General features: G+C 44.2%; 1 pseudogene; it reads right to left on the bottom strand.

Moving 5' to 3' along the window:
* Nucleotides 1-210: 210 nt before the first annotated feature.
* On the bottom strand, nt 211-775 carry LOC123832575 (annotated as a pseudogene).
* Nucleotides 776-14,438: the final 13,663 nt, after the last annotated feature.

Here is a 14,438-nt window from a genome sequence, read left to right as displayed (position 1 = left end):
GAAGTTATACTCAGCCCTGCGTCATGGAGTTTGTGATCAAGCAGGGAAGGCAAATGACACAAAGAATTAAGGCTGTTAAGACAAGGGAGATAAATGTTGCTTAGATGCAAAGAGCAAAGAAAATGTGGAATCAAAGAACTTGAAAAACCCTGCTAGAATATGAATTTTCTTTTTTTTTTACTTTTATTAGTTATTTATTTTATGCTGAATTTACTCCTGGGCTATAAGCTTTTGTTTCTTCAGTTTCTTCTGGGATATATTCTTCTTCTGTGCAACTTCCTCCTCTGGTTTGGGAACGATCTGCTCCTTCTGCTCCTTCTCCGTGAGGATCATCTCGATGTGGCAGGGAGAGCTCATGCAGGGGTTGATCCTGCCATGAGCTCTGTACATTCTCCACCACATCTTGGGAGCTTTGTTCACCTGGATGTTCTCAATGACCAGAGAATCCACATCTAAACCCTTAAGTTCAGCATTACTCTCGGCATTTTTAAGCATGTGCAGCAAAAACTTAGCACTCTTTTTGGGCCACTGACCCCGTGTCCAGCCCCACTGTTTGGCCTGGGCACACCTACCCACTCCACCATTGTATCAGCGGAATGGGACACACTGCTTCTTTAAAGTGACATCTTTCAGATACTTGGTGGCTTTTCGAATATGCATGCCCTTGATGGTGTGGGCAGTTTCTCAAGTGTTCTTTAAATGAACACGAAGATTTGAACCTCTTGATTTTGCATGATTTTGTGGGGTTCTCTGGGTCAAGTGAATAGCGAACCATCTTCAGAGGTCACCTCTGGTCGCTTTCGGGAAGAGCGAATTTTCTTATTTTTCAGTCATTTTGCAAATATAAGACTGTCTTCTCTAGAAGCCATATAGGCTTCAAGACCAAGAGTCACAGGTGGTCTAGCCCTAATGGCTTTCACAATTGTGAGTCCCTGAGCAATCATCAGGAAACACTGGCTAGTCTGAATGTAACCAGTGTGACAGTGTCTGCAAGGAGCTTCTCCCCACCACCCTTCGCTGACCTGACAATTCCTGTATTCTCGCTGCTGCATCATAAGTAGAATTTGGGAAGAAAATATGTTTCCATATCTTTTGCTGTTCCAATTTCTTTCCCTTACTTTTTACATCAGTGGCTTCTCCTTGAGCGGTCAAGCATAGTCTTGGAAGGAATACTCACCCCCAGTAAAAACAAATGTGGAGCCCTGGCTTTGTGGCTTGGTTGAATGGAGCGTCATCCCCTACATCAAAAGGTTGGAGGTTTGATCCCCAGTTAGGGCACATACCTAGGTTATGGGTTCAATTTCCAGTCTGGGTGCGTGTAAGAGGCAACCAATCGATGTTTCTCTCTCACATAGATCTCTCTCTCCCCCGATCCCTCTCTCTCCCCCTCCCTCCCTCTTTCCTCTCTGTCTTAAAAAAATCAATACGCATATCCTCAGGTGATGATTTTTTAAAAAGCGAATGTGGATCCTGCAAGGGGCTGTAGGAGGCACACTCCACAGAAAAATGGAGGAGCCTGAATCCAGTAGCAGCATCAGAAGGCAGAAATGCTGATTTCCTTCCTGAAAAAAATCCACAATGAAGTCACTTTAATACAATTAATTTCATTCAATGTTTATGAAGATATTACTCTGTGCAAGGAAGTGCATATGCCCTAGGGCAGGATGTGGCCAACTCCCTCAGCCCCGCCACTGCCTGCACCTCAGGAGCTTACAGGTGCATCAGGAAACACATCCACCATGGAGATACCAACAATGACAGTTCCCTATTACGTGTTAGAGTGCTACAATGCCATCATTGGATGGGAGAGGACAGCAAGGTCAAAGACGGCCAGTGCTGAGCCTGAGGTCCCAGTGAGACAGGAGGCAGAGTGGGGCAGGCACTGAGCAGGATGGGTTGGTAATGACAACCACAGGGCTCTCTCTATGGCAGTCAATTCATGGAGACTGGACAGTGTCCCTTGGTTTGGAGGAAGGTGAATCTGATGCAGACACTGGCCCTCAGTGTCCACATCATTAATGAGACATTCACACGGGCTACCGAGTCCAGTGGAGGAAAAGGGACAACATGGCTTTTCTTTCAAGGGGAGCAAAAGCCGCGGCCTCCACCATGACAGGCCTTTATTTCTATCTCTGGACACATTACATGATGGTCCTCATTTACTATGCACAGGCTCGCTTTAGGTGATTACCTTTTACAGAAAGCAAAGGAGCCAATGCCTCTCTAATCACATCACAGAAGAGGGATATTTGCAAATGAAAAGACAAAAGTGGTTGAGCCAGTTACACTCATCCTTGGAAGGTTTAGCATGGATTTTAGGAAGTTACTTTGCAGTAAATGTCCTCAATTCAGGGTGAGGGAGTTTTAGCAAAAAGCAAGACTCACAGCGGCCTAGGTACATTGCAGGCCTGATTCCCCATGGGAGAACTTATCAATGGGTGTGGGTCCTATGCATCTCCAAGTGGAAGCTGGGCCCACACCATGCAGAACAGTCTCCTACAGAATCACCTGCTTGGCCTCTGTGTGAAGTGCCTGAGGAGCTAGGAGGTGGTGCAGCCCAAGGGAGGGATGTTGAGGGGACAGAAGGTAGGGGGAGGTGTTTGTGCTTATTCACTGGCAAGAAGGAGCCACCGAAGTCTTGGAGCATGAACCAGGTGTGACGGGGACCTGTGTCAATGCAAGTGTGTGAGAGTTAGACTGACAGAGAGTGGGGAGCCTTGAGGCAGGGAGATGAGGGCAGGGAAGGGGGGAAGGGGACTCTGGTCATTCAATATAGTTTCTCCCATTTCAGAGAAGGGACTGAGGCAGGGAGCAGAAGTCACCTGGCTTAATGTCACACAGGCAGTCTCAAGGACAGCCAACAGATTGTTACATTAATGACAGTTTACTTATTTTAAGTCATAAAAATTTGCTACATGTTTGTTTTTAACAGTTTTATTGATATAGAAGTGATATATGTGATCTGGCACACAATTCACCCATTTAAAGGGTACAATTCAATGGCTTTTAGTATAGTTGCAGATATGTGCCTCCATCACTCAAAAAAAAAAAAACAACACTGCCCTTTAGCTATCGTGTCCCTACCTCCCCATACTTTCCAGCCTGCGGTAACCCCAAGTCTACCTTCTATCTCTAGACTTCCCTGTTCACATTTCATGTGGATGCAATCATATCATCTGTGGTCTTTTGTGACTGGATTCTCTCACTAAGCGTGTTTCATGTAAATCCATGTTTAGGTATGAATCAGTACTTCATTCCCTTTTATGCCCAAATAATATTCCATTGTATAGTGTACTACATTTGGACTTCTGACCAAGATGGAGGCATAGGTAGACATACTGTGCCTCCTCGCACAACCAAAAGAAGGACAACAATAATTTAGAAACAAAATAACAATGAGAACTGACAGAAAATTTTACTGTATGGAAGTTGGACAACCAAGGAGTTAAAATAGACACATTCATCCAGACCAGTGGGCGGTGCAGAGTTGAGCAGCCAGGAGGGGAGGGGTCGCAGCACAAAAAGTGGTAGCACCAGGCATGCAAGGCAGCAGCTGACAAACCCCGGGCACACGGGGTGGCAGAGGGTGGGCCCTGGGCGTGCAGGTGGTGGCTGAAGGACCCCTGGCCTGGGGTGGCAACCAGCAAACCCAGTGAGGTGACAAATGTGAAGTGAGGTACTGTGTGCAAGGCAGCTGGCTGACCGGGTAGTCCCACATTCGCAAGCAGATAAACCAGGTGAAACTGGGGAGCGAGAGAGACTGCACAACCCAGGGTCCAAGTGCCAGGAAGTAAAGCCTCAAAACACCGATTGAAAACACCTGTGGGGCATTGAGGTGCAGGGAGACTCCCAGCCACACGGAAGACTTTGTTGGAGAGACCCACAGGGTCCTAGATGTACACAAGCCCACCCACATGGAAATCAGCACCAGAAAGGCCCAGCTTGCTTGGGGGAAGCAGGGGAAGTGACTGAAATCCCACAGAGAGTGGAACAAGGGCCATTGTTCCCCCTCGGGCCTTGTCCCCACATACAATGTCACAACTCACAACTGGGTTACCCCGCCCTGGTGAACACCTAAGGCTCTGCCCCTCATACATAACAGGCACAAAAAGACAAAAAAAAAGTGGGGGGGGGGGGTTCAAACGGAAAGAACAGATCAAAGCTCCAGAGCAAATACAACTAAGTGATGAAAAGGTAGCCAACCTATCAGATGTACAGTTCAAAGCACTGGTGATCAGGATGCTCACAGAATTGGTTGAATTTGGTCACGAATTAGAGAAGAAAATGAAGGCTAAGCTAAGTGAAATGAAGGAAAATGCAGAGGGAACCAATAGTGATGGGAAGAAAACTGGGACTCAAATCAATGGAGTGGACCAGAAGGAAGAAAGAAACAACCAAACAGAAAAGAACAAAGAAACAAGAATTCAAAAAAATGAGGAGAGGTTTAGAAACCTCCAGGACATCTTTAAATGCTCCAACATCTGATTTATAGGGGTACCAGAAGGGGAAGAGGAAAAACAACAAGTGGAAAAGTTATTTGAACAAATAACAAAGGAGAACTTCCCCAATGTGGCAAAGGAAATAGACTTCCAGGAACTCCAGGAAGCTCAGAGAGTCCCAAAGAAGGTGGACCCAAGGAGGAACACACCAAGGCACATCATAATTACATTAGCCAAGATAAAAATGAGAGAGAGAATCCTAGAAGCAGCAAGAGATAAGGAGACCTACAGTACCCTACAAAGGAGTTCCCATCAGAATGTCAGCTGATTTCTCAGAAGAGACCTTGCAGGCAAGAAGGGGCTAGAAAGAAGTATTCCAAGTCATGAAAGGCAAGGACCTACATCCCAGATTGCTCTATCCAGCAAAGGTTTCATTTAGAATGGAAGGGCAGATAAAGTGCTTCTCAGATAAGGCCAAGTTAAAGGAGTTCATCATGGAAACTAAGCAAACAACTAGAAAAGGAACAGAACCACAGAAATGAAGATCACATGGAGGGTTATCAGTAGGGAGGTGGGAGGGGGAGAGAGAGGGAAAAGGTACAGAGAATAAGTAGCATAGATGGTAGGTAGAAAATAGACAGGGGGAAGACAGGAGTAGTATGGGAAAAGTAGAAGCTAAAGAATTTATGACACATGGACATGAACTAAAGGGGAGGAATGTGGGTGGGAGAGTGTGTACAGGGTGGAGGGGAATGAAGGGGGAAATGGGACAACTGTAATAGCATAATCAATAAAATATATTTAAAAAATAAAAAATATAATGCTGCTATAAATATTCATGTACACATTAACTTTTGTGTCAATGGATGTTTCCATGTCCCTGGGTATATACCAAGGGGTGGAATTGCTAGGTCATGTTGTAACTCTATGACTGTCAGACTTTGTTTAAAGTGACTGTACCTCTTTACATCTCCACCAGCTGTATATAAGGGTTCAATTTCCCACATCCTCTCTAACACTTGTTATTACTTGTCTTTTTTTTTAACTGTCATGGTGGGTATGAAGGGGTATCTCTTGTGGTTTGGATTTACATCTTAATGACTAATGGTGTTGAACAGCTTTTCATGTGCTTATTTGTATATTTGTCTTGGATAAATGTCTATTAAGATCCTTTGCCCATGTTAATGGTTATGGTTACAACCAATTTATGGTTATTTATTTTTATTGCTGATTTGTATTAATTATTTATGTACTCTCTATATAAATTCATCTCAGATATATGATTTATAGATATTTCTCCCCACTCTATAGGTTGCCTTTCCACTTTTTTTATTGAATTTACCAAGGTGACATTGTTTAATAAAATTTTATAAGTTTCAGGTATACAATTCTATAATACATCATCTGTATATTGAGTTGTGTGTTTACCACCCCTTTTCAACTTTCTTGATAGTGTTCTTTGAAGCTCAGGTTTTTAATTTTGGTGACGTTCAATTCTTCTATTTTTTTTCCTTTGTTGTCTGTGCTTTCAGTGTCACAGCTAAGAAACCATTGATCAATCCAACATCACAGAGAGACAGAAGTCCAACTTCATTCTTTTGCATATATATATAACCAGCATCATTTGTTGAAAAATTATTTTTCCCATTAAATTATCTTGACACCCTTGCTGAAAATCAATTGACCATAAATGTAAAGGTTTACTTCTGGACTCACAATTCTATTCCATCAGTCTATGTAAGTCTAGTCTTGTGCCTGGACCACCCTGCCTTGATTACTAAAGTTTTGCAGTAAATTTGAAATCAGGAAATGTGTATTCTCCAATTTTGTTCTTAAGATTGCTTTAGCCATTCTGATCTCTTACATTTCTATATGAATTTTATTTTATTTTATTTTATTTATTTTTTTTTATCAATGTGTGGTTGCTGGGGGTTATGGCCTGCAATCCAGGAATGTACCCTAGCTGGGAATCGAACCTGGGACAGTTTGGTTCCCAGCCCACGCTCAATCCACTGAGCTACGCCAGCCAGGGCTCATTTCTATATGAATTTTAGAAGCAGATTGTCAATTTCTGTAAACTCCAGCTGGAACTTTGGTAGGGATTGTGTTGAATTTAGAAATTACTTAGAAGATGGTTGCCATCATGGTAATATTAAGTCTTCTAATCTATGAATATGGGATGTCTTCCTATAACTCATTCCTTTTTTATTGCCAAATAATATTCCATTGTATGGATATAGCACATTTTGTTTATTCATTTAGCCATCTGGGTTGTTTTCATGTTTTAGCTATTATGAATAATATTTCTACAACTATTTACATACCATTTTTACATTAATATATGTTTTTATTTCTATTGGGTATATACCTAGGATAGAATTGCTCGGTCATGTGGTAGCTCCATGTTTGCCATTTTGAGGAATTGCCAGACTATTTTTCAAAGTGGCTGCACTATTTTACATTCACCATTTACATTCTCAGCAATGCATGAAAGTTCCAATTTATCCCTATCCTAACATTTGTTATCATCTCATTTAGTCATCCCAGTGGGTGTCCAATGGTATCTCATTGTGTTTTTCATTTGCTTTTCCCCATGGCAATGATGTGGAACATCACTTCATGTGTTTATTGGTTATCTTCACTTACTTCAGGGGCTATAGGCAATGAAGGCCCAGGGCAACACAGGGTGGTTGACTGGCCATGCCTAGAATGAGGCCTGGACATACAAGCACAATGAGCAATGCCCACTACCTTTCTTGTGCAGTCACCTGCCCAGGGCACAGGAGGTATGGTATGATATATCCACAGAAGATTCCTCTGGACACAGAGTAACCCATAGTCCCAGCATGGCTGTTAGAAAGCTTTTGAAATAGGAAGTGTCTCTTTTTGAGCCCAGGTGTATACACACATGCTTTCAAAGGAATCTGCTATTTAGTCTAAGGCAGATGATATAGAACCACACAGACCTTTGAAACCTTGATGAAGAGAAACAAGTGACAAAAAGGTGCCATCCTGGGAGATTCTGGCAGGAGCAATTAATATGTCTGAACTGGGCTGTGTTAGGAGAAGAGGAGAGGGTAGTCCACAGGACTGATACTGCCTTCTGAGTTTCAGGGGAGCACAGGAAGGAGGCATCTGGATGCCAGCTGTGTTCTAGGCCTCCTGGAGTGGGGGTGGGGGTGGGGGTGGGCACCCTGCTAACAAACAGCCAGCTCCCCTGTCCAGCTCCTCTCTCCATGCCTCCATTTCTGGATGTTATGTAGTATTAACATTCTCCTTTGGTGCAGATGACCAAGCACTGATGGAGTGTTCTCATGTTAAAAAGGTATAAGCAGCGGGATTTCTGGTCAAGGTAGCAGCATAGGTAAACCTGGCTCAGCTCCTTGCACATCCACATCAAAATTACAACTAAATTATAGAACAACCTAGCGTCACAGGTAGGCTTCACTTGAGCCTCTCCCAGCCCAGTACAAGTAGCAGCCATCTCAGATTGCTTCATAGCTCATGCAGGGTGGCCCCAAGCAGAACACAGGTCGGGGCTAACCCTGGCCTGCACCACCCAGAAAACCTTAGGGCCAGCACAACCAGTGGACAGCTAAAGACCACGTCAGAGCACCACCACTCTGCCCCTGCACAGCTAATCCTCTGTGGAGGGTAGAGGTTGGTGGTTGGTGGTCAGTGGTCACAGCCAATCCTTGCAGCTGACTAGCCCGGGTAAATCCCTCCCATTGACCTGCCAACAGAAGCCAAGCCTCAACTACTAGAGGAGGGTATATTCAGACCACATGAAGGGCATACCACAAGTACCTGGCATGTGTGATAGAAGAGCCTGTGCCACTGGACCCTACAGGACACCTACTCCATTAGGCCATGCCACCAAGACAGAGTCATAGCAGCTCTACCTAATACATAGAAACAAACACACGGAGGTTGCCACAATGAGGAGACAAAGAAACTTGGACCAAATGAAAGAACAGATCAAAGCTCCAGAAAAAGAGCTAAACAAAATAGAGATAAGCAATCTGTCAGATGTAAGCTCAAAACACTGGTTATAAGAATGCTCAAGGAACTTGGTGAGGGCCTTAACGGCATAAAAAAAAGGATCCAGTCAGAAATGAAGGATATACTAATTGAAATAAAGAACAATTTGCAGGGAAACAACAATAGGGTGGAGAAGCCAAGAATCAAATCAATGACATGGAACATAAAGAATCAAAAAATAACCAATCAGAACAACAGAAGAAAAAAGAATCCAAAAAAATGAGGATGGTGTAAGCTGCCTGTAGGGTAACTTCCAGCATTCCAACATTCGCATCACATGGGGTGCCTGAGGGAGAAGAGAAAGAGCAAGATATTGGAAATTTATTGGAAAAAAATAATGAAAGAAACCTTCCTTAACTTGGTGAAAGAAATAGACACGCAAGTCCAGGAAGCACAGAGTTCCAAACAAGATGAATGAAAAGAGGCTCACTTCAAGACATATAATTAAAATGCCAAAGGTATTTTGCTAAAGATAAAGAGAGAATCTTAAAAGCAGTCAGAGAAAAGCAGTTAGTTACCTACAAGGGAGTTTCCATAAGACCATCTGTCAGCTGATTTCTTTAAAGTAACTTTTCAAGCTAGAAGGGATTGGCAAGAAATATTCAAAGTTGTGAAAAGCATGGACCTACAGCCAAGATTGCTCTTCCCAGCAAAGATATCATTTAGAATTAAAGGGCAGATAAAGAGCTTCCCAAACAAGAAAAAACTACAGGAATTCATCATCACCAAACATTATCATATGAAATGTTAAAGGAACTTACTTAAGAAAAAGCAAATGAAAACTATGAATAATAAAATGGAAATAAATACATATCTATCAACAATTGAATCTAAAAAACAAACTAAGCAAACAAGAAGAACAGAGACAGAATCATGGACATGGAGAGTGTTTTTATGGTTGTGAGATGGGAAGGGGTGTGGGGGAATAGGGGAAGAGGTGAGGGGATTAAGAAGTGCAAATAGGTCTACAGCCATACCATCCCAAACATGCCCGATCTCATCTGATCTAGGGAGAAGTACAAATCCGTAGTTACAAAATAGCCATGGGGATATAACATACAGGATAGGAAACAGAGTAGCCGAAGAACTTATATGAATGACCCATGGACATGAACAATGGTGTGGGGATTGCCTGAGGGAGTGGGGGTTGCTGGGTAATGGGGGACAAAGGGAGAAGAATTGGGACAACTACAATTGAATAATCAGTAAAATATAATTTTAAAATAATACATAACATCCAAATAATAGCAACTTGTCAAACCAATTAGATTTGATCTAACAGTATCAAAACAGTTTGGTTTGGGGGTATCTCATGATAATCTGAAGACTTTTTTTACCCCATTGGCTCCAATGCTGTGTACTGATGTTACAAGAGAAAGACTACCCATTAATAGCAAGACCTTCTGGCATTTCTGGCAGCTACCCCATCTATCTCAGTGTCTGAGATGGATCTGTGTTGGACTGAATTATGAGCCATGGGAGTATCACTGTTTTGGAGAGGTCTATGCTAAGGGGCCATTGGGAAAATTGAGCTGGATTATGTTGGAGGCTGCCCTAGAACTAAGTATTGCCAGATTGGAATCTGTGGGATTCTTCAAACCCTGGGGGTAGAGGATTGGGAAGAGACATAGCTTGAAATCCTTCTCTGAATGTTGTCCTGGACCTGGTCAGGTTCATTCATGAACAGAAAGTATTCCTTCTGCACACACACACTTCCAGTGCAAAGGTCCACTAAATGAGTAGGTGGAATGGAAAAGAGGAAAGCTGGGTGCACGCATGTGCTCACACACACGTAGCTTTGTAGCACTGTTGATTTTTGAAACTGAAATGAACTTGATCCGTAAAAACAACAGAAACTCAGACTAAAATAACAGCATATCAACATTAAGAAAACAGGTTTTAAATGAAAAGAACATTTTTCCTTCATCCTTGTCCAGCATTGCTGCTATCTTTGGCATTGCACGGGGAGTCTAAATGTCATAATGGGTAAGAGAGTTGGCTCTGGAATCAGACTTCCTGAGTTCCAGTCCTGGCTGTATCACTTAGGGCTGTGTAACTTATGGCAAGTTACTTTATCTCTCTGTGCCTCACTTTTCACACCTATCAGTACATGAGGGTGATAATAATAGTATCTATCTCATGAAGTATTGTAAAATTTAAATATAAGGTACTTAAAATAATGCCAGTCATATGGTAAATATTCAGTACTTGGTTTTTAAGTAAATGAAATATTCAATTTTTATTACTATATGATCTTAAAATAGCCAACCTTCTCACAGCAGGAAATCAAATCCCAGGTATCCAGGGCAACAGGTGGGGTCGTGAAGGTGGATTTTTTCCCATGATTTTAATGAGAAACTGTAAAGTTGAGGTATTTGATAAGACCTGTAGTTTTCAACACCTGTTGCTCACTAGAATCAACTGGGGAGGTTTTTAGGCAAAGACTGGTTGTACCCAGGCCAAGTAAATAGTAATATTTGGAAGTGAAGCCCACGCCATCACGTTTTGCAAAAGATCACCAGGTGATTCTGATGTGTAGTCAGGGCTCTGATTTGCCGGGCTAGATTCTTGCTACTTGAAGTGTGGTTCAGGACTCAGCAGCACCGGCCTCACGCAGGAGTGTTTGAGATGCGGAATCTCAGGTGCCACCTCACCCAAGACCTACCGAATCCTGTTTTAACAAGATCCCCTGGTGGTTCACCTGCAGACGGACAGGAGCACAGGAATAGGTGACTTTCAAATTTCACTCCTTGCTCTGAAGTCAGTGCCCAATAAACGCTAAACGAAATAGTGGCACAGTTATCTGATGTCCCAGAAAAGTCCTAAGCAGGAAGGCTTTTGGAATCTGGACCAGCAGGGATGCCATCAGAGCCAAAACCTGATTTTCCCCAGGCATGGAAACCTTGACATATGCACACCTGTGCTCATAGGCCAAGGGTAATTAATCAGCAGGGTGCCCCTGGCACTAAAGCTCCTGGTGCCAATGGCAAGGGGCGATGGGAAGTGACATAGATTGATAGAGACAGAGAGTGAATGAGATAAGAGAACCTCCTTTTCCTGAGTTCTCAATGAACTTTGGCTTTGACAGAGTCTGGTGCTGTAGAAGGCTCAGGTGAGTCATTCTCAGAGTTGGCAGGCTCCAGTGAGGTGTGCTCACCATCCCACAGGAATCCTGAGCTCCTGTTCACTGTTTTCTCCCTACTGTCTCTTTCCCTTCCTTGGCCTTTAGAGCACAGCTTCACACTCCTATCGATCCCAGTTCTTTCTGTCCTCCTGCTTCACTGTCCAAATCCACCCCTTCCTACCCTGAGTTTCCAAAGCACCTCCTCCAGGTGCTGGTGAGTGTGGCACTGTTCTGTGTGGTGAGAGACATCAAGAACCCAGGGATGGCCACCATACAAAAAAGCATCAGCTAATCAAAACTAAGTCAAGTACGAACATATCCCATTAACTATGCAAATGGGAATTCCCCAGACTGCGTGGTAAGTACAATAAACCAAGGACTACTCGGCATCCAGAACTCGATGGCCTGGCTAAAAGAACCCAGTGTAGAACAAAACTAGGTCCTCGTGCAGGGATTTAGCAGCGCACTTTAAAAAATGCGGTGAAATAGGTATATAACATAAAATTGACTGTTTAAACCACTACAGGTCTGCGGCATTAAACACATTCACACTGAGTGCAACCTTCATAGCCATCCACCCCCAGAAATTTTTTTCATCTTTCCAAACTGAAACTGTGTCCACATTAAACTCTAACTCCCCATTCCTGGAAAACTCTATTCTCCTTTCTGTCTCTAAGAGTTTGACAACTCTAAGGACCTCAAAAGAGGAATGATACAACATTTATCATTTTGTGACTGGCTTATTTCACTTAGCATAATGTCTTCAAGTTTCATCTATAGGGTAGCTTGTCGGAAATTTCTTCGGATTTTTACCCAACATCATGCCACTCTGAGAAAGAGCGGATAATCCTTTATTCATTCTGTGTTGTGGGGAAGGACAGAGGGAGGCATACAGCTGCTCTTGGCTTCATCAGCGAAGGCAATCAACACAAGAAAAGGGGTCTTGGAGCAGGGGCTAGAGCCTCCATCTATTGATGTAATTGGAAAAGACTGGGGGGAAGTAGGGGGAGTCCATAAATAGGAGGACAGGACCGAAGACCCATAAGAGGGCATGAAGCTGGTGGGTGTGTACATGTCGGCGGGAAACATTCCTCTACAGCTGTCTCAGCTTCCTCGGCTTCACCTGCTCGGGTGTCAAGTTGGTAGGGCTGCCTCTGGGCAGCACCATTTATTCTAGAAGACTGGTGTGCCAAATGTCACCCTTCACTTTGGGCTATTCTGCAAGGCTGTCTTCAACATGTTTGCAGCTGGGTCTGTTGTTCACTTCACTCAGCCCCACCTCCCTCTCCTTCCTACCCCCAGGTCCCTGCTCACTGGGCAATCCTAGGCAGGACCCAGGACATAGCTGTGGCCCCCAGACTTTAGGGAGCTCACATCTCAGGAAGCAGCACAAGTGGGAAGTTTGTCTCTTTTGCTCAGAGCCTCAGAATAAGATGTCAGAGCTGCAAGGAACTTCCCAGGTGACAGGCCCTCATTTTATTCGGAGCTCACTGAGGCCCAGAAATGTGTGGGGTAACTTGCCCGAAGTCACACAGTAGAGCAAAAACAAGAGTTCAGGAGTTCAGGTCTCTGTGGTTCCCCCAGGCCTCAGTTTCTTATTTGGTTGTGATTGCTTCAGCAACAATGAACTCTCCTCCTCTCCTTCCTTGCCAGCCTTCAGGCCCTCCAATTGGCTCCATACCTCTGCCCATGCCTCCTGGGGGCAAAGATTGGAAAACCCCCTTTAGAGGCAGCCCAGGAAGCCCCCCCCCCATCAGTTTCTATTCATCCCACTCTCCCCAGGTCCCACCTTCCCTCTTACCTCTGGGACCCCTCTTCCTTTTGTTATGATTGCTTACTTTTTCAACCCAAACTGCCGTGAGGCCTTGGGCAAACCATCTGCGCAGTAAAATCCCAACTACAATGAGAAATTAATGAGCAAAGTGAATGTTGCCATATAAAGCTTGAAATACCTTTTCTATCCACTAAGCCAGCCCCAGCCCCTGCCCCACCCTCCTCTTTACACGCCTTTGTTTCCAGGGCCCCCTGGACTCCTCTCTTGTTTCCATGAAGTGACTGAAATGCCCCAAAAGGGACAGCTCAAGATTTGTAATTACTACTATATTGATTCAGGCAAGTTCTTCCCTGAGGAATTTTGGATTGATGGGGCAAACATTTTTGAAAGTTCCAGCACACCTCTTTTAATCTCATTAGTGCAAATTCAGCTGACAGGCACTGAAGCAACCCTGGGGGACCGGGGGCCTGGACAGGCAGACACTTACATGGGGCAATTTCCTTCACACCTGGAGATGAGAAATCACGCTTGTCAGGCCCTGCTTTGAAAGACAGGAAGATTGGTGATAAAGCCACGGGGAGAAAGGACACATTCCATTCCTTCCCAGGGCAGGAGGAGCCGCTGACGCTGAGGGACGCAGCTAGGGGTGGAGAGGAGCAGGGAGGGGAAAGGGGAGAGACAGAGGAGGCGTTTCCATCAGTCACCTCTCACAAGAGAGGACCCGGGTAACAGCCAAAGCAAACCAAGCCGCCCTCCTGTTCGTCTCCCACAGCCCCCGTGGAAAGCACTGGCCACATCTGCTGTCCTCATCGGCAGAAACTACTTAGACGTCTAAGTCTTTGCCAGTCCTCCGAAGGGTCAAACCAACACGGTGCTTGCACCTCGTGTCCGCACATCTCAACGACTGTCTGGCCGCAGCTCCCAGAACCTGGCCCTGGAAACGGCACTTCTGGCAGAGAACTGCCAGATCTTCGTTTTGTCAAGGAATGACGCCAAAACAAAACAAAATGAAGTGAAAAACAAACAGCTGTCCTCACCATGATTTCTTTTTTTTAAGGTA

Source organism: Phyllostomus hastatus, unplaced genomic scaffold (assembly GCF_019186645.2).
Source record: "Phyllostomus hastatus isolate PE091 unplaced genomic scaffold, TTU_PhHast_1.1 phas_scaffold_193, whole genome shotgun sequence".
NCBI lineage: Eukaryota > Metazoa > Chordata > Mammalia > Chiroptera > Phyllostomidae > Phyllostomus > Phyllostomus hastatus.
The sequence above is the reverse complement of the archived record's forward strand: the minus strand, read 5'-3'. Positions and strand labels throughout refer to the sequence as shown.